Source organism: Vanessa cardui, chromosome 19 (genome assembly GCF_905220365.1).
Source record: "Vanessa cardui chromosome 19, ilVanCard2.1, whole genome shotgun sequence".
Classification (NCBI taxonomy): domain Eukaryota; kingdom Metazoa; phylum Arthropoda; class Insecta; order Lepidoptera; family Nymphalidae; genus Vanessa; species Vanessa cardui.
In genome coordinates this window covers 3,468,357-3,494,805 of record NC_061141.1, presented here as the reverse complement: position 1 = coordinate 3,494,805, position 26,449 = coordinate 3,468,357, and the positions used below count along the sequence as shown (strand labels likewise).

Genomic DNA, 26,449 nt, shown 5'->3' with positions numbered 1-26,449 from the left:
AACCTAACAAATTAAATTTGATATCTAGAACTAACTAACTTTGAACTCTTAGCATTAAAAAAGAAACTTTAGGAATAATTCAGTTAACACCACCAAATTCATGACTTCATCACACAGTATAAAACAAAGTCGCTTACCGCTGTCAGCTCTATGTATGCTTAGATCTATAAAATTACGCAACGGATTTTGATGAGGTTTTTTAAACAGATAGAGTTATTTGAGAGGAAGGTTTTTGTATCATACATGGAATCAATACATGGACAATATAGAAAAGAAACACTGATAATTTTAGAAGTTTCAAATGTGATGTAAATAAACAAATTCTGTAGTATATTTAGTATCAGCATTGCACCCGTGCGAAGCCGGGGCGGGTCTCTAATGATTTATAAGAACACTTTATTAAGTATACATACCTACTTATTCGTACCTTAAATAATAGTTATCCTAATAGCCCAGTGATCAGTCAGTGGCCACCTCTCACAAACATGACGCTAAGAAATATTGATTTATTTTTATAATGTGTCTCACCAAACGGAAGACAACAATACTAATTTATATGGCGATTTTAGTAAAGTTTTTAGTTAATGGTGTTCTTAGCCTTAATAAATTTAATGATTATATTAAATATAACATAACCTTATATTACATTTATCAGTGGCATATAAAAAACTAATGCACACCTCACTCAGCTGAATGAACCTTTGTATTTCAGTTCATTATTTTATTGCTAAAAGCCGCCTTCCGGTGGACAATTGCCAAGAATCAAACCGAGATCGTATTCTGTCCCTGTCGCTCTCGTGTAAATGCGCTATCTCCGTCTCGATATCACACCGAACATTCTCTGAATGAAAGGATCTTTAGGTCTTTTTGCGATGCCGCTGATCCCGAGCCAAGTAGTAAGTGAATATCATATCTCTAGTCCGCAGATGAGAATGCCATAATGATTACTTTGAGATGTCCTGTTGTTATGATCTGATTTCAATAGGAATATATACAATTTATACTATAATACTTACGCCATATATAGGCAAAACATCATCCGAAACATATATATTTTTTGCCATAACAACAACAGCCTGTAAATTTCCCACAGCTTGGCTAAGGTCTCCTCTCCCTTTGAGGAGATGATTTAGAACATATTCCACCACGCTGTTCCAATGCGGGTTGGTGGAATACATATGTGGCAGAATTTCTATGAAATTGGACACATGCAGGTTTCCTCGCGATATTTTCCGTCACCGCTGAGCACGAGATGAATTATAAAGACAAATTAAGCACGTGAAACAGCGGTGCTTGCCTGGTTTTGAACCCGCAATCATCGGTTAAGATGCACGCGTTCTAACCACTGGGCCATTCATCAATCATAATTACACGTAATTGGTTTAACTCATTACAACAAAACGTTTACGAAACGATAGCGTTAAATATCTACAATATAATAATTCATTTCCAACGTTAAGTCAAATAAATTCTGTTGTTTATGGGTAATTATCTATTTTAGTAAACGTTGTGGTGCATATACAATAATGGTGTCTATGACACGAGCTTTACAACGGTTAATGTCTCAACATAATATACGACACTGGGTTTTGTAGCTTACTCAAACCGGACATATATTAGCGTGCTATTTTTGCTATGAAGGTGTACCGTCCATGGGAACTCTTCAAATTAACTGGTTAATATGTTGTGGAGCATTTGCATTAGTGGGTTTCATTTAAATTGGTTGGGTTTTTATTTTCTTACTGAGTTTCGTTGGTATATTGACTAGATTATAAGTTTGACACTGAGGTCCTAGGTTCAAATTCTGGGTTGAAAAATATGTTTTTCCAAGTTGAAGTCTTGAAGTTGGAATTGATTGTAAAGTTCCATGTGTCAAAAAGAACTTAAATCTGATTTACGTCTGAACAAATTAATAGTGGTGCTTGCCTGGGTTTGAACCCGAAATCATCGGTTAAGATGCACGCGTTCGAAACACTTTGCCCTCTCAGCTCTGTCTTTGTACAGAACAACAATTCCAATATCAAAATTAAATATAAACGATAAGTGTTACCACTTTAAAGGTCATAATCCGAAATACCATTGTGTCTACGTTTTAATAACATAATAACATATAATATGTAATTGCATACTAAATAACTGTCGCTTAATCCGTTAAATGCGCGCCATTTGCATCGGACCTTTGGATCCCATTAAAATTTCGATCATAAATTTGTTAATTATAATAGTTTGAATCGTAAACTGCAACTGTAAATCTTAGACCCATCTTTGAGTTTTAAGATATTCTTGTTAGTATATGCAATTGAGACGTTGCCTTAAAGAGCCAGTGTAACTACAGGCCCCACAAGGGGCATAACTTGCTCAGTGGGGCTATTATGGTTATAGCAGAGCATGTGTTATCACATATTTTTGCGAATTGATTATGGCATTAAGACAATCTCCGTGGTCGAGTATTGTGTACACCGGTTTTCACAGTTACGCCACTCTGAGGTCCCGGGTTCGATTCCCCGCCGAGTCGATGTAGAAAATTCTTTACTTTTCTATGTTGTCTTGGGTCTGGGTGTTTGTGGTACCGTCATTACTTCTAATTTGCCATAACACAAGTACTTTAGCTACTTACATTGGGATCAGAGTAATGTATGTGATGTTGTGCAATATTGATATTTATTTATTTATTTATTACAATATTAATATTATAAATGTAAAAGTAACTCTGCCTGTCTGTCGTTCTTTCACGACCAATATATTATTATTTATATTTATTTAAAAAAAGAACCACTGAACCGAATTTGATGAAGTTTGGTATGAAGCAAACATGAACTCCACGAAAAGACATAATTTTATTTGCCTAACACTTAAGAACCAACACTTTTTTTTGTCTGTCTGTTTATTTGTTCCGTCTTATCTCTGGAACGCTAGACCAATTTTGACGGGAGTTTTACTTGTAAAAATATGATATAATAAGGAGTAACTTAGGCAACAAAAATATTTTTTTTTATTCACTCACACAAAGTTCGAAACAGCTAGTTATAACATATATTATTACAATTAATAAAATATTATTTGTAATGCCATCTGAAAACTAATATATTAAACTACGTAAACTAAACATTTGCGTGCAAGCACGATATACATTAAACAAGGGAATGAACGCGATCGGAATCAACACGGCAATTGTTGCCAATAAGAGTAAAAAGCAAATACTTTAACACTCCATATACGAGTAATACTAGAGTTAGATACTACTAATGCAATTTAAAATAAAATGATATATTTAATATCACTAATAATATAATTGCATGTTATAGGTATATTAACAGTGTAAGCCAATTTTTGTCCCAGGGATTATGGGACGTGATTGCGTAAAAATCAGTTCTGGCCTCATTTTGAGGGGCTCCAGTCGTAGATGTGCAGAAAATAAAAAAGGATTCTTGATTGCAATATACTTTATTGTTAGGATTTTAAAAAGATTTAACTTTAGAGCGCAGAAAGAAATTACTGGCCAGTTAGAGAGAAAATAAAAATAAAAAATGTAACCAAAATGAAAGCAACTGTTTTCGACAGACTCCAGATCCAACGGAACTAATATTATACCTACTGATTTAAAAAAAAAAAATTAAGTTTCATGAATTCAAAGAAGCAAAGTCATCGACATAGCCCACCGGATTAGTAAGCTGAAGTGGCAGTGGGCTGGTCATATTTGTCGCAGAACCGACAACCATTGGGGAAAACGCGTTCTAGAGTGGAGACCGCGTCTCGGCAAACGTAGTGTAGGACGTCCTCGGGCACGGTGGAGTGACGATATACGCAAGGCGGCAGGCAGGAGCTGGATGCGAGTAGCCGGAGAAAGACCGCAGTGGCGTGCACTTGAAGAGGCCTATGTCCAGCAGTGGACAAATACGGGCATTCAAAACCCACTAGTATCTGGTAAATATCACATAACTCCATACGATGCAACGCTTCACGTCACGGCATCGTGTCGTATATTTAGTATCAGTATTGCATCCGTGAGAAGCCGGGTCGGGTCGCTAGTTTTTTATAAATCGGAAAATATGACGTAATGAAATATAATGGGAATCCCTGGTCTTGAAGTCAACTTAAAGAATCCAACATTTCAATGATCGAATTAAATTATTGTGACGCAATTTTCTTTTTTTTTAACGCTGGATCGCATGTATACGTGCTAAACGAACATAACAGGCGAGAATACATCCACGTACTCGTATGTTTCTCGGGACACAATGCTGCGTGGGCCGAGACATCTCAATCGCTGTCGCGCTTGTATCGTAAATATCGATCGGATTAATCCTACAAAACATATACAACCTTATATAATAAAGTTAATTTTATGTTCTATTTTCAAATTTTAAAAAAGCATACCAAAATAATTCGTTATAGTATTCTTAATTTTTTTTAATTCGTAAATTTGACGTTCTATTTTCAATTTAAAAAATTATAGCAAATTAATTTTGAGATATTTTCAAATTAAGATAAAATATTTACAATGCAAATAGTTTTAATGAACATAACAACTAATATTTTATTATAAAAAACACGATTTTATTTACTAATGTTTACATCTTATTTGTTTCAGGTAAATTCGTCGGAACGTTTTAAAAAGCAAGTATCTAATTATAAAAAAATAAATACACGAAGTATCTTTATAATATTTAAAATGACTGGCCGTCTCCCAGTAGGTACTGGGTACTGGGTGTCGATGAGTCATTTTCTCTAGTTTTCTAAGCCCTCATCTCCATTTTGAAAACATGTTTTTGAGCTCATTCCACCACACTGCTGCAATATGGAGTGGTGGGTTCAAAAGTGACATCATTACTTTGAAATTAGGTCCATGCAAGTTTCCTCAAGATTTTTACCCACAGTACAACACGAGATGATTTTAAACACAAATTACGCACGTGAAAATTCAATGGTGTTTGTCTGGGTTTGAACCAGTAATGATCGGTTAAGATGCACGCGTTCTAACCACTGAGCCATCTCGGCGTACACTTTAACCGCTACTGAATTATTCGGACCATGTTTCGTGTGGGGTGCCATTAAATTGAAATAAACTCATTGTTAGGGGAGCAACAAGTGTTCCACTACGAAACCCACCCTTTTGTTTGGATAGGGCTGGCTCATGCGTCATATAATATAATTTTATGACTTTTTAAACTTACGGTTATAGAAAATGTAACTTAACACTGTTTAAATATATACAAAACTTGATAAAGGTGACTGGTTATTAGGTACGTTTTTGATTAAATATGGGAAAGATAAGTAGGCCCAGTATGGTGATGATAATGGCCCGTCACCCAAGAGAATCACGATGTACCCTGCCTGGCTGACTGAAACAAAAATATATAAATTGTTACTATATCATAGTGGAATAATATAATTATAGATACTAACCTAATCGACCTCAACAAGTTTTTTAGACAGAAAGCCCTATCTTTATATCTATATGTCTCACAACAGTGATGAGTATAAAAAACGCTGATATATAAAAGATAAACAAAATTATAAGTAAAATGTTGCCCGTTAATTCAAACCAAATCAATACATACTTTATTTATATTAAGTAGCTACAGTTACCACCGGTTCACAATGAAGATTCTAAACAATACAACCTGGAAGAAACTCATTAGAATCTTTACGTTATTTATTTATTTTAAACCCTATGTTTTTAACAATAGGATTTAAATTCAAATATTGCATACTTTCTCATTGATTGTTTTTAAAACTACGATGATAAGATATATTATGTATATCAAACATATTTGCATAAAGTTCTAAATTTGTCAGTAGCGTGTGACACCCTATCAACAATACAACCCTGTAATAATAGGGGCGGCGAGCAAACATTTATCTTGCCTGTGATAGCTTGTTCAATTTATATCAACAAGTCGCTGAATCATGTCACTCACTGCTGAAAAGCCAATTCGAATTAAACGCGACAATTTTGAAGTAATACGATTCATATTTAGTTATATTTTTAACTAGCTGTGCCCGCGAATATTATTGTAGCCTAAGTTACTCCTTATTATATCAGTTATCTGCCAATTAAAGTCCCATCAAAATCGGTCCAGCCGTTCCAGAGATTAGCCGCAACAAACAGACAGACAGACCGACAAAAATTGTTATTTTGGTATAATTATGTACCGTAAAAGAGTAAAAAGGGCTGTTTTAATATAACAAACAGACACTCCAATTTTATTATATGTATAAATAATATGAGAATTGCAAACACAAATAACAATAATATATGAAATATTACAATTCTATGATATGTGTATACTAATTGCAGTTTTAATTAGACATAATTATTGCTGTAATAATTAGGTCGGTTACATAAACATTTAAGTTACAACTTAATCAACTTCACACGTAGTCGTAGTCAAACACGTAGATTAAAAATTATGTAATATATAATTACAATAATAAAATAAAAAAAAATGTTGCTATGAAAAAAAAGCAATAGGTATAATTGTTTAATTAAGTTAGGTTACATTTAGTGCATAAATAATTTTATAGTTTTTGTACATCGAGATTTATTGTTTTAACTGCTAGTTTTCTTTAGGAAATTTGAAATTTTAAATTAACAATTCGTTTAATGCCCACTCCCACAGCTGGGCAAAATCCTCTTCTATTCTAAAGAAGACTTCGAGCTTAACATTGCAACACTATAGGTCTACGATCACAGGAAATATACAAAAAGTTTCTTGGCAAATCTTCTCGGTAGAGAGAACATTCTGTAACGATATTATATTAAATCTATTCATGTAAAATAACAATGGATAGAGCTCGCAAAAGTCTTGAACAATTAAATAAAGTATATTTTGATTTGATTTGTTAATGGGATACCTAGCAAAGCAAATTTATCTAATTCAATAAAAACAAAAAGCTTTGGATCATTGATATATACAGAGAAAAAACATTTGAAATTTTAGCAATGTAAAAAGTTATCCTGAGTATTATTTAAAGAAACGAATTTATCATCATTACGACAAATTAAAATAGCAATGATCATCAGGTAGAGAATGACTAAAGACGAAAAAAGCATCCTCAAACCGGACGCGGTGATTGTACGCGCGGATTGCACCGGAAGTTCGGGCATTTTGCGCCAAAACGTCCGTCGCTGGCTCTTAAAAATATATATTGTTTGAAAGATATAAGTGACAGTGAATGATTCGATTGTGAAATATGAATTAATTAGGTGTTAATGCGCAAACGAGGTAAACTGTCGTCGGTTTTAAATGGTTCACTTTTGTTATATTCACAATTATATTTAGGTCTTTATGTCATTCCATATTCGTGTCTTAAAATAAAATGTGATTTAGAGCGATGATTGTTTTAACGTACAATGATAATTAAAAACAAAGTAAAAGTAACAGCCCGTAAATTTCCCACTGCTGGACTAAGGCCTCCTCTTCCATTAAGGAGAGGGTTTGGAACATATTCCACCACGCTGTTCCAATGCGGGTTGGTGGCAATGTGGCAGAATTTCGATTAAATTAGACACATGCAGGTTTCCTCACGATGTTTTCCTTCACCTTCGAGCTCGAGATGAATTATAAACAAATTAAGCACATATATATAGTGGTGCTTGCCTGGATTTGAACCCGCAATCATCGGTTCAGATGCACACGTTCTAACCACTGGGCCATCTCAGCTCCTACAATGATGATTGCGTATTAACAATAGTTGTAATTGTCGGAAGCAAACAATCGATGTATGATTGGTTTCTCGATAATTACATATATACAGTTCAATAGATATATTATGACAATTGCATAATCCTAGAATTAGCGTTACACGATCCATTCGTCGATGCTTTCTCACATGCTGTCGTCAACTCGAAAACTGTGATACTAGATTATACAAGGTCAGATACATACCCAGGATACTAAATACTATGTATCTAATTGAATACCCCTTAATCTATATGCAATATTAACATAAATTTCAATAAGATTTTTACCAGTCAATATTTTATTACAGACTATAAATTCCCCCCACTGCTAGGCTGATGTCTCCTCTTCCATTGAGAAGGTTTGGAGCTTATTCCACCGCGTTGATCCAATGTAGATTGGTAGATACACAGTTGGTTGAAATTGGTTACTTTCACGTGTCCTCATAATTTCCTTTACCAGTAGGCATGAGATATAAATAATATATAAATATGAGACAACATCACATACATTACTCTGATCCCAATGTAAGTAGCTGAAGCACTTGTGTTATGGAAATCAGAAGTAACGACGGTACCACAAACACCCAGACCCAAGACAACATAGAAAACTAATAGTAATCTACATCGACTCGGCCGGAAGTCGAACCCGGGACTTCAGAGTGGCGTACCCATGAAAACCGGTGTACATACCACTCGACCACAGATGAATTATAAACGAATTAGGCACATTCAAATTCAGTGGGTTTGAACCCGCTAATATCGATTAAGACGCAGCCGTTTTAACTGAGACACCTCTGCTCTTATTTTATTCTTTTAGTTATACGCACACATACTCAAAATAATTGATAATTATTTCACTTTCGAGGGCCGTCACGGCATCTTGCAAATGCTGTAAACAGTATAGACTTACAGCAATACCTGGATACGCTATTACAAAGATACAATAAGAAAAACCCATAGATATAATATGTGATAATAGGCTATTTGACTGGTTTTTAAAATACATTTTATCTTATTTAGTAGAAGTTAAGGAACCCAGTAAAAGTTGTGTTTTTTATTTCTAGTACATATTTGCCGAAAAATATCATATTAAAAATTTCATATTTAAATAGCGCGCAAAAACGCTACTTGGACAATATGACGCTAGAATGGGGTCGGTGACGTCACTTTACAGTATTTTAATCTGTGGTATATATAGTAGAAAAGCAAAGTTTACAAGAAAGTGACTACATCATAAGCCCGGCCAAAAGGAGCGTTTTGTGTCACGTGACAAACGTTTGAAAATTTGCATTTTTATTTATGGATTTATGAATAAATTAAGTATTATTTTCAACTTTCGTTAGTAAATAACCATTTTTAAACTCATAATATACACTGATTACAATAATTCACAATTTATTTTTCGCATTGTCAAATAGCCTTTTTAAGCATTCAAACAAACAGCTCATAAGTCCATTAATCTCATACAATATTTTCAATTAAAAATATCTTAGCAAATATTCGCGAACATAACCAAACGTGCGAGTTAGAATATGCTTAATAAGATTCACACACAACAAGTCGCACATTCAAGACAATTCGAGACGTCTGTCTGTATAATCCCGTCTTCCTATATTAGCTGAACGGCTGTAACAAAACCGGTCGAACACAAATGGACTAAACCGAGCCCATTCTTAAGAGCAATTCTAAAATAGATCACAATAATTCATAACCATTTTATGCATCGATAATACTGTTGTTCGTTTCAATAGAATTGGTTGTTGCGAATATCATAGTTGCTGTTTTGACAAAATTATTACTTAGGTAGTCAAATTAGATCTAGATGGTGACTACATAACATCAGGTACCCAGATATTTGGATAAAATTTATCTTATAATTTAATAGATTGTCATATTAAATTTAAGTGCGAATAGCACTATATTTAAATCATATGTTTCTTCTTTACATCTTATTAGAAATAATTGCAATAAGTAAGGACTAAATCATAAAGGAGTTTCAAATAAAGTATGAAAATTATATCATATATTTTAAATTATTTTTAGAATTGTAAATTACAATCAACAGCGTCATCACTTTATAAACCTTATCATCCAATATTCCGGTTTCACTTACGTTTTTTGTCGACAAACGCTCGACATGCTTTAAAAAAATATCGATGACATAATTTTGACATATCCGCTCTGCTACTTTTCCAAAACCTTATTGAACATTCCTCATTAAACAATATGAAAGAAACTAGCATATATTAAAAAAAAAAAAAAACAAAACTAAAACCTCTTTTCTAAACTAATTTTTGACAGACACAATCTTAATTAACAAGTACAGACTATGATAATTAATTAAATGTTATATTCAACTTACCATTACACAGTAAGTATTGAACAGTGACTTCAAACAAAGCATTACTGTGCGTTTCGTGACTCTCTCAATAATAAGCGGAAACCCGGCCACTTGCGCGCGCGCAGCTCTGCGCCCTTATAATAGAGTACTGATTGATATATTAGCGAAATAAAAAGATCTGGAATCGGATGTCGTTGTGCTTTTACCGCATATTGTTTTGTTATATTTAATTTATAATTAGCAGCGAATACGCAAGGGTACGCTGATCATTTGTTTTTTATTAAATATAATTATTGAACTGTGTTATGTACCTATATTAAAATAAAAAGTAATTGATCGGTAATTAGTTGAAGTCAATTAAAGTATTGCTTTACTTAAATACTTTTCTTTCAAAATTAAAATTAAATTCGATAGAATCGAGATTATTATGTAATATCTAAAATTCATTACAAGAAAAGAAAAAGAAACGCTAAAAGCAACGCAAAGCATTTAGACTATAAATATAACAAACAAATAGGTCATAACTATTGATATGGTCTTGACTCTATAATTAAAGATGTAATATTATAATTAAAAACTAAACTGCCAGATTTATACATTTATTCATCATTATCATTACAAATTATAACAATAGCATTTATATTGAATTTAACCAATGTAGCTACAAATACCCATTATATTAGACTTTAATATTTCGATATTTACGTTATCAAATCCTTCAGCGGATGCAGCGCTGTTAATTAAATGCTTTATGCTGAAATTCACTGCCTCTTAGAAAGTTACATTCGTCCTGAAATAACAGTAGAAAAAAAAATTTAAAAATAGAATAGCTATTTATTTTAAAAACAATACAAAACTTAACTCGAATTTCAAGCTCTATGAAAGTTATATTTGTATGTGTTATATGTCACACATGATATGTCAATTCTGTCGTATATATCGTAATTAAATAATTCCTTAGGGCTGTCAGATGTAGACTAATTGACAGTGTCAGGTGTTTATTGGATAAAAATACGAGTATTTTTATGCTAGCTGTACTTCGGCTGCGACCGCATTCAATTAGAATTATGCTTGTCTGTTCTGTATAGCTTTTTTATTAAAGTATTTTGACTGCTGTTAAATAATGATTGATGGTTCCCGAAAGGTTTTGGAAGCCGAGCCAACGAAGGTCTGGTTCCTCTATATACCCTTATAATACAGTGTACCCCTATACAACCCCCCAGACCCTAGGTCTCAACCCAGGTCAGATCAGTAGAAAATTATTAACGTTTTCTATCAAAAGCCCACGTCTTCTATGATATAGTCTCAGTTTGGATTCCAGAGCCTACTTTTTATTTTCACGTCAAATGGGACGGAGAAAATACTTCAAGTAATATGGTCACTACACATAGAACTCAATTCACCATTTTGTGAAATATTATGTTACGTCGTTTGTGTGTCTGAAAGGAAAGTGGCTTACTGTGGCTCTTTCCTTTCAAACTGGAAAACAACAGTAACAGCCTGTAAATTTCCCACTGCTGGGCTAAGGACTCCTCTCCCATTAATTAGAAATTTCGACGAAATTAGACACATGCAGGTTTCCTCACGACGTTTTCCTTCGCGGAGCACGAGATGAATTATAAACATAAATTAAGCACGTGAATATTCAGTGTTGCTTGCCTGGGTTTGATAACAATACAAATACAAAAAAAAAAAAAACATTAAACCATTTGGCCATTATGATAGAAGTCAGCGAAACAAGTGCGTAACATAGGTATACCTTTTTGCCAACATGTTTGTCCGTTTGTTCCGACACGACAGTAATCACTCCGGACTCGTGACAAAGGGATAAAGGGAAACAGGAATAAGACTCGAAGTGTCACATGAAAACTAAGACTCACTTGTCTTACCTTGAACTTAACCCTGTTTTAGTACTCGATTAAGTAACAGCTTCACTGGCATAGCTAAACGATAGCGTTGATAAATCGAAAATATAGCTTTATTCAAAATGATCAAACTTTGGTAATAAACACCTATTTGTGAAAAATAATTTATTCCATTAAACATGAGGCATATAAATTACATTACAGTATTGTTACATATGTACATATATAGCTATACATAGGTATATATGTACAGATGTGATATATATATAACTCGTTAGAAATTATCCGTATTTTACGTATATTGTTGCAAATGCTTTTTAGAGGGCATATAAAATAAAGCCTGTTTAATTGAAACATATTATATAGTCCATACATTAACATAAAACAAAAATGTATACACTGTCCACTCTGTACATAGCTCTGGAACTAAGAACGATGCCTTGTACCTTTAATAAATTCTATAGTGGCTTCATAAAACCAGCAGTATCACAGCCAGTACATCCTGAAAATTAAAACAAACACATTAACAAAAAAAAATTGGTGATAACATATCTGACTATATTATTCGCTTCGCTTCCCACATCGAGTCGGGACAAATGTTTTTTACCTTATTTCAAGAGCAGATTTAGCCGAGACAATTGACTTTGTTCGCCATAAGTCAGACATAAAACGGATGCCTGTGTCAGTGTCCGAAGTTACCGCGCTCTGAGGAATATTAATTAGAATGAAGACATTAATATGCAAGGATTAACGATAATACTTCAACTTACGTAGTTGATTAGATATTTTTTTAGAAACAATATTTCATGGTTGTTTATTTACTTGGTGTTAGGGCTTTGTGCAAGCCCGTCTGGGTAGGTACTACCGCCAAATAACCGCACTCAGTATTGTTGTGTTCCGGTTTGAAAGATAAGCCAGTGTAACTACAGGCACAAGTGACGTAACATCTTAGTTCCCAAGGTTGGTGGCACATTGACGATATAAGGAATGGTTAATATTTCTTACAACGTCATTGTCTATGGGTGATGGTGACCACTAACCATCCGGTGGCCCTTATGCTCGTCCGCCAACCTATACCATAAAAGAATGATATGCATTATTGTAATGCGATTAATTCGTGTATCACTACATACTCGTAGTATAAAACAAAATCGCTGTCACTGTCCTTATGTCTAACTACGCAACTGATTTTGATGCGGTTTTTTTAATAGGTAGAGTGATTCGAGAAAAAGGTATTTCTATATAATACGTGGACAATATAGTAAAGAAACCCTGATAATTTTAGAAGTTTGTAATGTGATGTCGTTAATAAACAATTTCTGCAGTACCTATATTTAATATAAGTATCGCACGGATGTATTCATATGTAAACTATATCAATTTTAGCTTCCGAGCGCATTTAATTACTTCTTTATCAGCTGGTTTTAAGGTTTGAACCCATGTTCCAAGATAGGCCTCATAGACATAGACCAATGAGGCATTGGTAAATACATTTTCCAAGTAATAATGAATATAGGTGCCAAATTTCATGGTCAAACGGTGTCAAAGTCTTATTAACAGACAGACCGATATTTATTTCTTATATTTATATCTTGCATAATATTTTTCTATTTAGAGTAAATCTATATTCTATACCGACTAATAATACTATGCGAGTTTCTTGCCGTTTCTTCTCGCTAGAAGCTGTTTTCCGAAACGGTGGTAGTATTTAATTATTGACGATTCAAAAACGCTTCATTGTGAAGTTTGCTTGAATAAAATTGATTTGATTTGATATTAATGCGAAAGCAACTCTGTGACTCAATACCTAAACCACTGGATCGATTTCGATGATATTTCGAATGAATCAAAAGCATGAAAGCTAAGGAAAAGAACAGGGTTTTTTTATACTTAATGTATAAAAAAATTATGAGAAATAAACACTTTTATCAATTTACTTATCAAATTACATATTCGTTGCGAATCGATATACTGTAGAGCTATTTCGGCATGATACACGTAATCCTCGGTAGTATAGTGGTGAGTATCCCCGCCTGTCACGCGGGAGACCGGGGTTCGATTCCCCGCCGTGGAGTTCCTTTTGCAACTGAATTCCTTTATTATTTTTTACCCTTTTTTATGGTATAGGTATTCGGACGAGTATATAGTTCACCTGACCGTCATTGAAGTGGTCACCACCTGTCATATATTTTGACGCTATAGCAAATATTAACCAGCCTGGCCTTAAATAATAATATATATAACCCTGTATGTGCTTGCTCAAAGCCCTATCACCAAGTAAAGCTATATCTAAGTTACATCTATACATATATAAGCATATATACGAATTAAATTCATAAAAAAAACATAGTAACACTTGAAACATTTTGAATCTGCAATATTTTCATGACATTGTATTAAACCATTATTAACAAAATATTAATTTAATTATTTTTAATAAAAACTTTTTACACGAAACCTCAAAATACACGACATTTTATAAAGTCGATCAATTCACATAAAGTCAGCGGTGGGTTGCAAATATACGAATTATTATAATTTATAGCCAATTAACCTGGTTGTAGGGGCACGTAACGACCGAATATTATACTAATGGCTTGTGTATTTAGAATCTATATTTATTAACTGGGAATTCCCTAGTTATTTTTTATTTATTCATTTGTTTAATATACGGTTAACTTCTGGTATTATGAATGAAATGAAATACTTCGGTGATTATGTAAAATTTTCCGTTTTTATTTCTGACGATTTGTTATCTGTGCTCAATCATTTTCAATTGTCATTAGTTCCTTAGTTATTATTTTAAATAATTAAACTATAAAAAAATAATAATATATTGGACGCTTATGACCTTTTATTTATTTCAAATCCTTATGAAAAGAAAATTTGGAGAATATTCTACTACGCTGCGTACTACGCCGATCGGTAGATTTTCCTGATGATTCATGGAAGTTTTCTCACATTGTTTTTCTTAATCACCAAGGCTATTCATAAACACAAATTACATAAAAGTTTACTTGTCCGGGTTCGAACTCACACTCTTCAATCTAGATTCGGACATTCTAACCACTGAGCCGTCGGGTTAAATATAGCTTCATAAATGCCGTAACACGTAAAGTAAATAATAACAAAATATTCAATGAAACACATTGATGTAACAAACATACATAGAAGCTATATTTACAGATACCGTGGCATGCCCTTATGCGTGTTATTTCTGACCTGCGCACGCGCCGAAATAGCCCTGAACGGCTGTTTCATTCATAACTACGGCGAAGGTGTTTGCGACAAATCATTGAATATATTAAATGCAAACATTAATACAAGATACAGTTTATAATTTGTTATCAATTATAATAACAAAAAAAATCCATTGAAATTATTATTGTTTGGTAAAGTTTTTTTTAGATTCTCTAGTGAATATCTGTTTTAGATAAAATAACCGCTTTATACTCAACTATTACACGTACACACACTATTAAACATAATAGTAACTATGTATTATTTTAATTCACTACATACATTGATAAATAACTTCTTTTGTGTTTTTTTTATTTTTATAATTGTTTTTTATCTTATTCATTTACTTTTATAATAAGAAACAAATTTGTAACCTAACATCTTTGAAGGAACTGACTTCCAAAACACAGCGAAAGCTAGTTTGGAATTCAGGGCTGACATTAAATAATGTAAACAAAACTTGTGTGTGAAATAAATAAATAAAAAACTGTACTAAACTATACTAATTGCATATGTATATTCGGTACATATGTATACTAAAATAATATATATTTCAATTCTTATCTGTATGTGTGTCTGCTTATCACATAGCTTCGGCACATTAGGGCACAACTATTATATAATATATAATACTGTGTCTAGGTACAATATCAAATCATATCAAGTTCTAATCCCGATTATAGGTATATAAATATCGACTATGAAAGTAAAGTAACAGCCTGTAAATTAACCACTGCTGGGCTATGGCCTCCTCTCCTATTAAGGAGAGGGTTTGGAATATATTCCACCACGCTGTTCTAATGCGGGTTGGTGGAATGCACATGTGACAGAATTTCCGTGCAATTAGACATATGCAGGTTTCCTCACGATGTTTTCCTTAATATATATTCCTAAATTAACCACATAGGTATATATAGCGTTGTTTGCCTGGGTTTGAACCCGCAATCATCGGGTAAGATGCACGTGTTCTAACCACTGGGCCATCTCGGATCATAAAAATCGTCTATTTGCATTTTTTTATAACTGTCATTTTAAAGAATAAATTTAAAAAAAGAATTCGATAACCTAATGGTAACTCAAGTGTCATTTAAGATATCAGTGCTCAGTGTTAATTGATCTTTATAATTGTGAAGGCAGGTTAACTAACTGAAAATGTAGAATATCCTTAAAAATACTTTTAAATATATTCAGTAGCCGTACATTCCTTTATGAACCAACACAAAGTGTCTCTTAATTTCGCCTCCCCGAGCTTTGCAAACCAGGAGTAGAGATAGCAAAAAAAATATTTAATTTAACATTTTTTTTATATACCTAATCGAAAACAACACAGTAATAGGATTAATTTTAATTATATAATAAAATGATCTTCTGTTTCTATTATTTCGAATGAACAAATACGGATAGCAACACAATGTTATACTGTTAACAATTTAAATGTTTTGTTAATCTGTTTTAGGGCTTTGTGCAAGCCCGCCTGGGTAGGTATCACCCACTCATCAGATATTCTACCGCTAAACAACAGTACGCAGTATTGTTGTGTTCCGGTTTGAAGGGTGAGTCAGTGAAACTACAGGCACGAGGGACATAACATCTTATTTCCTAAAGTTGGTGGCACATTGACGATGTAAGGAATAGTTAATATTTCTTAGAGCGTCATTGTCTATGGCTGATGGTGACTACATACCATCAGGTGGCCCATATGCTCGCACGACAACCTAATCCATAAAAAAATAGAATAAAAATAAATAATTCAACCACGTCATAATCATTCCATTTCTATAATATAAAAAAAAGACATTTTATACATTGACGAAAAATGCGGTATTTTGTACAATAAATATCTATTTAAAAGCTAATCCTACGCCATTACGAAAATTGTTTCTTAATAGCTGAATCTGTTTTAAGTTTGATATATTATATGAAAGGCCAATTTATAAAAACAGGCGATATAACAATTTAATTGTTACATAAATCTCTAGTTTTTAGGTTTTTGTCAAACCCATTTAGTTTGCTAATAGTTTTATAGTCATTTTGGCTTACATTTCTCATCTATATCTTTTATAAAACAGACAACACTAAGTATTAAAAAGGAATTCGATTCTATTTTTAAAATCTGGTTGATTATTATTATTAAATCAAATCAAATCAAAATAAACTTTATTCAAGTAGGTTTTTACAAGCACTTTTGAATCATCATTTTAAAATTAAATGAAGTTACCACCGGTTCGGAAAGTCGATTCTACCGAGCAGAACCGGCTAGAAACTCAGTAGTTACTCTTTTTCAACATTTAAAAAATACAAAGTCAAGTTAGTTAAATACAATTATTTAATTTAGTATGTTTATACTGCTTGGAAGTCAACAGGTATTAACTCCACGCTTTTTTATCATCATTGGTATTGGGACATTTAAACTATGATTTTTCAATTTTGAAAATGGAATTCGTGGGTCGTTTTTTTATAAATTAATCTATAATACTGAAATATATATATGATTTGTATTTAAATCAGAAAATAGTGTTGTATACAGTTGATATTTTGCTTGCAATTTCAATCGTATCAGATTTTTTTTTTTTATTTTGATGGTAATTTAAATTCAGACTAGAAACAACAACAGTCACTAAAATATAGATATAAAGTTCCAAAATTAATTTCACATCAGCCTGTATACAAGATCAGATAATTTCGTGGGATTATTTAAACAACAACAACAGCCTGTAAATTAAGGGCCTCCTCCCCTTTTAAGGAGAAGGTTTGGAACACATTCCACCACGCTGTTCCAATGCGGGTTGCTAGAATACACATGTGGCAGAATTTCTATGAAATTTCTCACATGCAGGTTTCCTCGCGATGTTTTCCTTCACCGCTGAGCATGAGATGAATTAGAAAGACAAATTAAGCACATGAATCAGCGGTGCTTGCCTGGGTTTGAAGCCGCAATCATCGGTTAAGATGCGCGCGTTCTTACCACTGGGCCATCTCGACTCCATCACCTGTATACAAGATCAGATATTTTCGTGGGATTATTTAAAAATGTATGTAAAATGTTTTTGCACACCGTCCGGGGGTGTAACACAAAGGCGGACTGCTCATCCCTCAACTTTTTACTTTTTGGTTCCTTGTCTCCCCCTGTCTCTATGTGCTGTTATTTCTGTCCTTTTATTTTCTCCAAGTGTGAGTGGAAAAATCTAATCCATAGGTACATGGATTGTTTATGCTTCATACGTATGTGTGTGTGATTTGGTAGTTGGTATTTTATTGTAATGAAATTTAAAGAGTTTTTGAAATTAGAATACGTTCTATTGTATATGTGGGTATCTACCTATCTATGTGTGTGTACATATGTGTAACTATTAATAAGATGTAACAAATTTTAAAAATCGATTCCATTCTATTTGATATAATTACTTCTGTGTATGTGTAAATGTGTGTGTGTGTTAGTTTAGTACTTATTATTTTGTAACTATTGTATATAATTCGTATCTCAATTTAATTATTAATTGATTATTTTAAATTTAAATATTAGTTTTATGGGGTAGCGATAAGACGAAAGGTTTAATATGGCGTATAGAATACCAGATACCCGATTTCGAGATTATATTAAAAACTTTTACAATTTGAGTTAAAAACAATAAAAAGTATATTTAACCTAATACCTACTAGCGTAGATTGCATACATTAATATATTTATATTATTTGCAAGGCTATAAATGATAGTCTAGATATCTGGTTAGATTCTTAATAGATTCTGAGATATACGTATTTTATCGTTAATCGGTTTCGAACCAGCGATATTCTTATCATACATTCCATTTCATCCGCTACGCTATCATTTATAAAACATAATTTCACAATCGAAGCGTCAACGATACCGTTTTTCATTAGCAATACCTAATTTCTTAATAATTTACGTATCTTTACAAACCTTCGTATTAAAGAACATCAAAAGATCCTTTGTGGAGCGTCCCACGTTATAAAGACAGCTATCTCCGAACCCAAGCCTCAAACCAAGAATAAGGGACAAACAAAATGTCTATAGAAGCGAAACTAAGCATTTCCAAGACGCTGGGGGGGTTAGGTGGGGGGCGTCGTCGTAACAGGGTGGCTGCACACATATCTACATCACCAACTTTAAACAAACTTCACTTACGTTTGAATCAAACGAAAATCAACCTTATATCAATGCGATAAGATCGTTGTTGATAGCAAATAAAATCTTGTGTTACGGTAAACTGTTACACATTGTCCATTTATGAAAGACCCCTGATAGTGCATTATACGCTAGTGGAGGGGGGTCGGTTTTATATCCGTGGGGGGTTTGAGCTACGAATGTGTGCCCGTTTGTTTGAAACGTAGCAAATATAAAGCAACGTAATAAATAGTTGTGTAGTTGAAACGCGATGTGGGTGGTAGCTATTAGGAGTGGTCTTTATTTAAGATGTCTCTGTGTGCATTTTCAAGAGGAACACGTCACAATATATAAGCTATAAATATATACATACATACATAAAAACCTATATCTACCAATGGGTAGTTACAATATGTCATTGTTTTGATAATGATTTTCCTTTAAATGTTATTATTTTATTAACATTAGAATTAACAACATTAAATGCTTAAATATATATACAGATATGAACTAAAACTAGTTACTGTATAAATCTTGACCGCGTGGAATGGTGGCAAGAATGCTAGCAGCATTACCCCGTTGAATCGCAATTCCGATCCTCTGGGCAAAAAACGAACCAGCCCTCCTGTCACCAGTGGAGGCAATGAGGCGAGGTGTTATACTTTTGATGAAGCTTTTTGCACCACTACTCCAAGGGCCAAGCGTTTCAACAGCAAATGAAACAAAAAAGTGATAATGATTGATATAAATAGCTAATTTATTTATTTAATTATTTACAACAAGCACACTTACAACATACATATTGAACATTTACAGTTAAAGTGACTATATTAAAACATCAGATATGTACGTCAATGACAAGTGTACATAACATTTACTAACTATAAACAGTGCACAATTAAAAAGTTTACATATTAATTTAAAGATAAAATAAAAATATTACGTAAAAATTAATTAAATAGCTAATTAGTAAGAAGCAGACAGTTGGACCTCCTAATAAACCCATCCGCTCATAGAATGGCTCTGTAAGAATTATGAACAAAATCTGATGATAATTAAAGGTCTAAGAGAGGAGATATCACAGAAAAATGGGTACCTAAACTCTCTAGTCGGTCCATCAAAATCTGATAGAGAACAACACGTCGAAAGAGTTCAAGCACGATCAACGGCTTTTCGTGTTATCTGAGGCATGGAAGTAACACTACGAACTTTACGCTGCTAATCAATTTATTGACAGAAAAACCCTATTATTAGGGTTTTTCTGTCAATTATCTGGTCTGGTCATCCATATTGCTGTTACTATACTATAATACCAACCAGTACGACTTAACACTTTGATTTTACATATAAAATCTGACGAAGGTATGACGCATTAGAACAGCCTAGTGGAGCAAACTCCGTTCCTTTGAAAATGACAGGACTTCGCCCAGCAGTGGACTGCCTTCAATATTGTATGTTTGTATGTTGTTATACAAAAACACATGAATGACATATATAAACAATGGTTTCCAATATAATGTGGCAAACAACTAAATTTTCAAATGTGAAGTATGATACATTTTATATTTTTGGAGTACCACCTCCATCAATTACTTGGTGGTAGGGCTTTGTGCAAGCCCGTCTGGGTAGGTAACACCCACTCATCAGTTATTCTACCGCCAAATAACAGTAACAGTACTCAGTATTGTTGTGTTCCGGTCTGAAGGATGAGTGAGCCAGTTAGAGCCACATGTTTCTTACAGCGTCATTGTCTATGGGTGATGGTGACCACTTACCATCAGGTTGCCCATATGGTCGTCCGCCAAACTATACCATAAAAAAAATAAAACATGGTGGACCATAACCAAAATGTCTGAACAGATTTTGATGCACCTTTTAACGATCAGTCGTGTTGTTTATTATCTTTTTAATTATTTAAAAAGTAACGTTACATACTATGTTTATATCTATAACCAATAATTTGACATAATTAAAAAGATAACACCGTCGATTGCGGAAACAAAGTGCATCTATTTGAACATCACTTTAAATCAGATATTGCTAATTACTTCACTTGTAATGCACCTTAATACCAATTCATAAGAGCTATATTTGCGTGGCAGATTGCGGAGCTTCGTGGAATATGTGACCCGTATTGCGTTGTGTTAAGGTTGATTTTGGAACTGTATTTCGTGTAAGCGACACCTGTTCCCAACATCCGGTCTCAGATGCGCTGTAATGAGCGCTGTATACTCCGATACTGAAGTGCTTTAATATTTCAATGTTATTTAAAAACGTCATTTGCATTAATAAGATAAGTATCTATACCTACTCGATAGCTAGAGGTTAGCTGTATTTGAAAGAAATGTTTAGAAAACATCTTATTTTGGTGATTTTTTAAACGTGTTGTAGTCAGTTTTTGTTTTCGGGCTATTTTGATTTTGTACCAATTTTTTTTTACTTGTGTCAATTAGTATTACCTACGATAATGCACATGTTAGGAGATAGATAATAGAATAGATAGATAATGCTTAATTGTTATTAGACAATAGTCGTGTCTGTTCGTAGCAGGTCTATATATACTTAGTTAAGCTATAAATAAAAGACATTTGTTTTTCAACTACTTTACTGAATTGGTACTTTACTGAATCTATCTACCTACCTAGGTAAATTTACCTACCTAGTAGGGTTTTAATTGTTTTGTGTGTTTCTTATTAGTTCTAGGTAGCTTTCATATCAACTATTTTTAGGTAGTTAGTTCATTCGTAGGTGGGTAGGAAGTTATTTTTATTCACGACTGTACCGAGAGCATTGAACACTGGCCGTATTGTTTAAGTTCATTTTACTAGTTATTTTATATTGAATATAAATAGCTTGACGATAACTTACAATAAGCCAAGTAACTGAGTTACTTGCTAATATAAGCTAGGAGCCTATTGATAAAGATACCTACCTATTTGACTAGGCAAGAATCTACCTAATTATTGTCAGAACAAGTGGGTCAAATCTAATCAGATAAAATAATTTTTAAATTTCTGGATGGGTTGATGGGATATTCGAGCCTATAAGATAAAAACTTATAAATAAGTATTATACTGCGATAGGTTTTGTAACTAGGTAGTAGGTACGCAAAACTACCTACCTGCAAAAGTCAAGTAGGTAGGTTTATTCAGAAATAATCTGATGTTTTTCTTTAGGCTGGAAACTAAAAAAAATTTAAAAGTTGTAAACGTTTAAAATGTTTGCCCCAATTTGAACCCGCGACCTTCCACTACGATCCATACCATAAGCTGTCATTATAAAAGCACGTTTAGACATTTACCTATATAGTAAAATCAATAAATGTCTCACTGGGGATACGCTATTTTGTATTTTAATTCGGTATGCCGTATGTGTAACACTTTGAAATACTATTAAAAATACCAGTTGGTATGTTCCGCTGTTAAATAAAAAAAATAATTCATACAAAAATAACATAATTATGTACCTATTCCATTCAAAACAATTACAAATTTTATATATATTTCTATTAAATTTTATAACCCAACGTACAGAAACGTAAGCAATTACAATACATAAAATTTTAACGGAATTCACAAATATCGTCATACGTTCCATTGAAATTCAAACAATTCTAAATTCGAAATCAGTAACCACACCAATCCGACAATAGAGTTGACGCAGCATTCCAATTCGGTGCGCTATTGTTGAATACGGCGCTCTGATTGGTCGAGGGGTACAATGGACCACGCCCTCTACACAATACCCTATTGTCAGCCACCAGACACCGCCCAGCGAACCTCTGTACTAGGTTATCTGTGTAAAATGGAATGATTCACACAATGACGGGTTTTTAATTGTATCCGTAACAGTCAATAAGCCATATTAATTATTGTTTTAATATCCACTGCCTAACAAGGCGAAGTAATTAAAAGACATTTATTTACGGCCACATTTAATAAAACCGATAAATTATAACTACAACATAAAGTCATCTAGTGTATTATAATCCTAGAAATTAAATTGATCGATTTAAATTCAAATATGGAATGTGTTCCACAATGAACTGCAACACATCGAACGTGTATTTGTGTGCGTAGTTCGCGACACATGAAATACATTTCGAAGATCTATTCTTTATTTGAAATTTTGAAATACGAATGCAATTCGGTATACGAACTGAGTATCGGATTATTTAAGCAATGCTGTCTTTTTCTTACAAACGTCAAATCAATTATGACAGAAAGAGAGGTATCCGTTTATAAGCAAGTCCGCATAAATCCAAGTAAAGTTACAACCGTAAAGGCCGGGCCACATTAGGGGGACACAGGATGAAATCATTAAAAAATGTAAACATTACCTTAAGTGCCGTAAATGGGGACGATTTAGTTATTTCCCCGTAAAAGCGTCATCAAAAAAACTAACTTCGCTTATTTTTTACTTAAAAGCGTCATTAAAAAACTAAGTAAAACGGTCATTTGGGTCCGGGCGATATTGGGAGAGAAAGATTAATGAAGTTAACGAGATATGGACCATTTGCGTTGCGTATATTTTTACCGGGACATAAATGTAGGAATAGAATTATGATGTTTGAAACCCGGGACGGCCTTTATCTCGTTAGTATTGCTTTTAAAAATTACTTTTAAAGTTAAAACAATCTTTCTTGCTTTCGATATTATAAATGACATCAGAATCTTCTAGAACGGATTTAAAAGATCTTTGAATTTTTGGTGTCTAAGGTAGGTACTACATATGTAGATTTTTCGTTTTATTATTGTTGTGTTCCGGTTTGAAGGATGAGTTAGCCAGGGCACAAAAGCACAAGGGACATGATATCTTTATAGTTCTCAAGATTATGGCGGACAATATTTGTTACAGTACCACTGTCTATAGGCACTATTGACATCTTACAATCATCTGGCAGAATTGCCAGTCAGCCTAGAAATGCCAATTAAATAGGAGATGTCTATATCATTACAAAAGGTAAGAATTTACTGTCTAATTACTAACTCTTCCCAACTTAACACTTCTGAGATATTATGACCAAAATTTATATAAAACCTTATTAGTCGTGGTTTTTAATGCGGCACAAATGTACCTAAATTTCGCTGGAATTAGACGCGTGCAGGTTTTCTCACGATGTTTTCCTTTATTTCATAATTTTCCAGGAAAATTATGCATTTGAAAATTCAGGAACGGCACATGTATATTGTCTGTATAAATATATAATTTTTTGTATGACTTATTGAAAGTCTTAAAAAGTACCTTTTTGGTCAAAAAAAAATTGTACCTTGTTTGTCTGAGTATTCAAAATAACAGTTTACAAATAGGTATATTGGACCTCAAAGTTTATGAGACACCATGAACGTTGGGGTGTGAGGGTTAGATATATTATTATGGAAATGGAATCCTTAATGGAGTTCGAAACCCTATTTTCGGAAAACTTTACACCATTAGATTTAGATTTGGGTGTAAATCTATACTAATTTTATAAATGGGAAAGTAACTCTGTTACTAAACCGAATTAAACGTAGTTTTGGTCTGTAGTAGGCTTATACAAGAACTAACGTTATATCTAGACATTGTTGTAGCTTTGTATCCACCAAACCAGTTAGGACCAGCTTGGTGTATTAAGCCTTGAATTATCTCAGGTCTTAAGGTCTTAATATACTGCAGGTAGGTCTTTTTAAACATCAAAATATACATTATTCAAACAGGCTTTTACAAGCACTTTTTGGAGCTAGCACAAGTGAAGTTACCACCGGTACGGAATGTAATTTCCACTGAGAAGAACCAGCAAGAAACTCAGTAGTTACTCTTCATCCAGTGTACTTACTCAATTATTAAACAGTATTGTAATTGGCACTTAAGTCGTTATAAAATCAAACAATAGATTTTAAATTTAGAACGTATTACATCAACTTTTTAATTCGGGTCGATTTTAATCAAAGGAAGAATCGCTTCGAAACACACCAAAACACCTCCATAATTATATCAATAAACTTCTCGAAACGTCGACACGGTATCAAAGGGGAGTAAACATCTTAATGTTATCTCGGAAACTTCTGACTTATTACAAACAACGTCAAAAACCAATCAAGTAATAGCTCGACTCCGATAATCTTGACTACGACAAAGGGTATAGGGGTGACCTGAAGAGATGTTATGAAACAAAAACACTCAACGATCATTCTATAGGAAAATTAAAACAAACATTAATGCTTCTCAATTTTGTCGTGTTATATCCCTTGAATATAAAATTCATTGTAATGAATAGCATTAGGTACTGATCTTACAATCGATCTTACTACTGCTACTACATCGATATTTTATCGTCTATACTAACCACCATATATTATGAGACCTTTTTTGCAATACCTTACTGAAGCTACTGAAGCGATGAACATAAAACTTCTATCATATGCAGTGGTTTTTGGTGAACGTTTTAGTATTTAGTAAGTGTCTGAGTTTCACTTCGTTTTTAATTCAGACAAATTACCAAGCACCACTATATATAAGTGATTAATTTGTGTTTATAATTCATCTCGTGCTCGGCGGTGTAAGAAAACATCGTGAGGAAACCTGCATGTGTCTAATTTCATCGAAATTCTGACACATAGGCATTCCAACAACCCGCATTGGAATAGCTGTTCCATGTTCCAAATCCTCTCCTTAATAGGGGAAGAGGCCTTAACCCAGTTGGAAATTTACGGGTTATACTTTAATTTTACTTTTCTTACATATTAATAAAGAGATTGCCTATAATAACTTAAATCATGAAGTTGAACTTAATATATGATACGAAATAAAGAAGATCGTAAAAACACAATTTAAAACGTAGCAGACAGAGAGAGCGATCGAAATCAAAAAGTTTCATTACTAAATACGCTATTCAGTGCACAAACAAAAAGCAATTCGCTGGAACCAGTATAATAAAGCCGGGGGGCGCCTCACACCCCTTTTAGATAATAACCCCCCGTCGGGGATGGGAGATACCCCGAGACATACATTCCTCCACGCCTGCGCTACGCCCTATATGGGTCACATTGTCCGCTTAGAGAAACATGAAAACTTGTAAAAAGAACCATATAAGAACGCGATATACCTAGCTACTCTGTACAGATACCTCTGTTTACGACTCGTAATGACTTAGCTAGCTCCTGATATTTGATGATATTTACTGATACTTGTTTGGAAGCGTTTCGTTATAG

General features: G+C 33.4%; 1 protein-coding gene and 1 non-coding gene across 2 annotated transcripts in view; both read left to right on the top strand.

The window, feature by feature from the left end:
* The window catches only part of LOC124537864 (transcription factor SOX-6), a 298,209-nt gene that overhangs the window by 161,354 nt on the left and 110,406 nt on the right, over positions 1 to 26,449 (top strand). The window lies entirely within an intron of this gene.
* Positions 13,896 to 13,967, top strand: Trnad-guc. The gene has a single exon. It is a non-coding gene; the product is annotated as a tRNA-Asp (tRNA).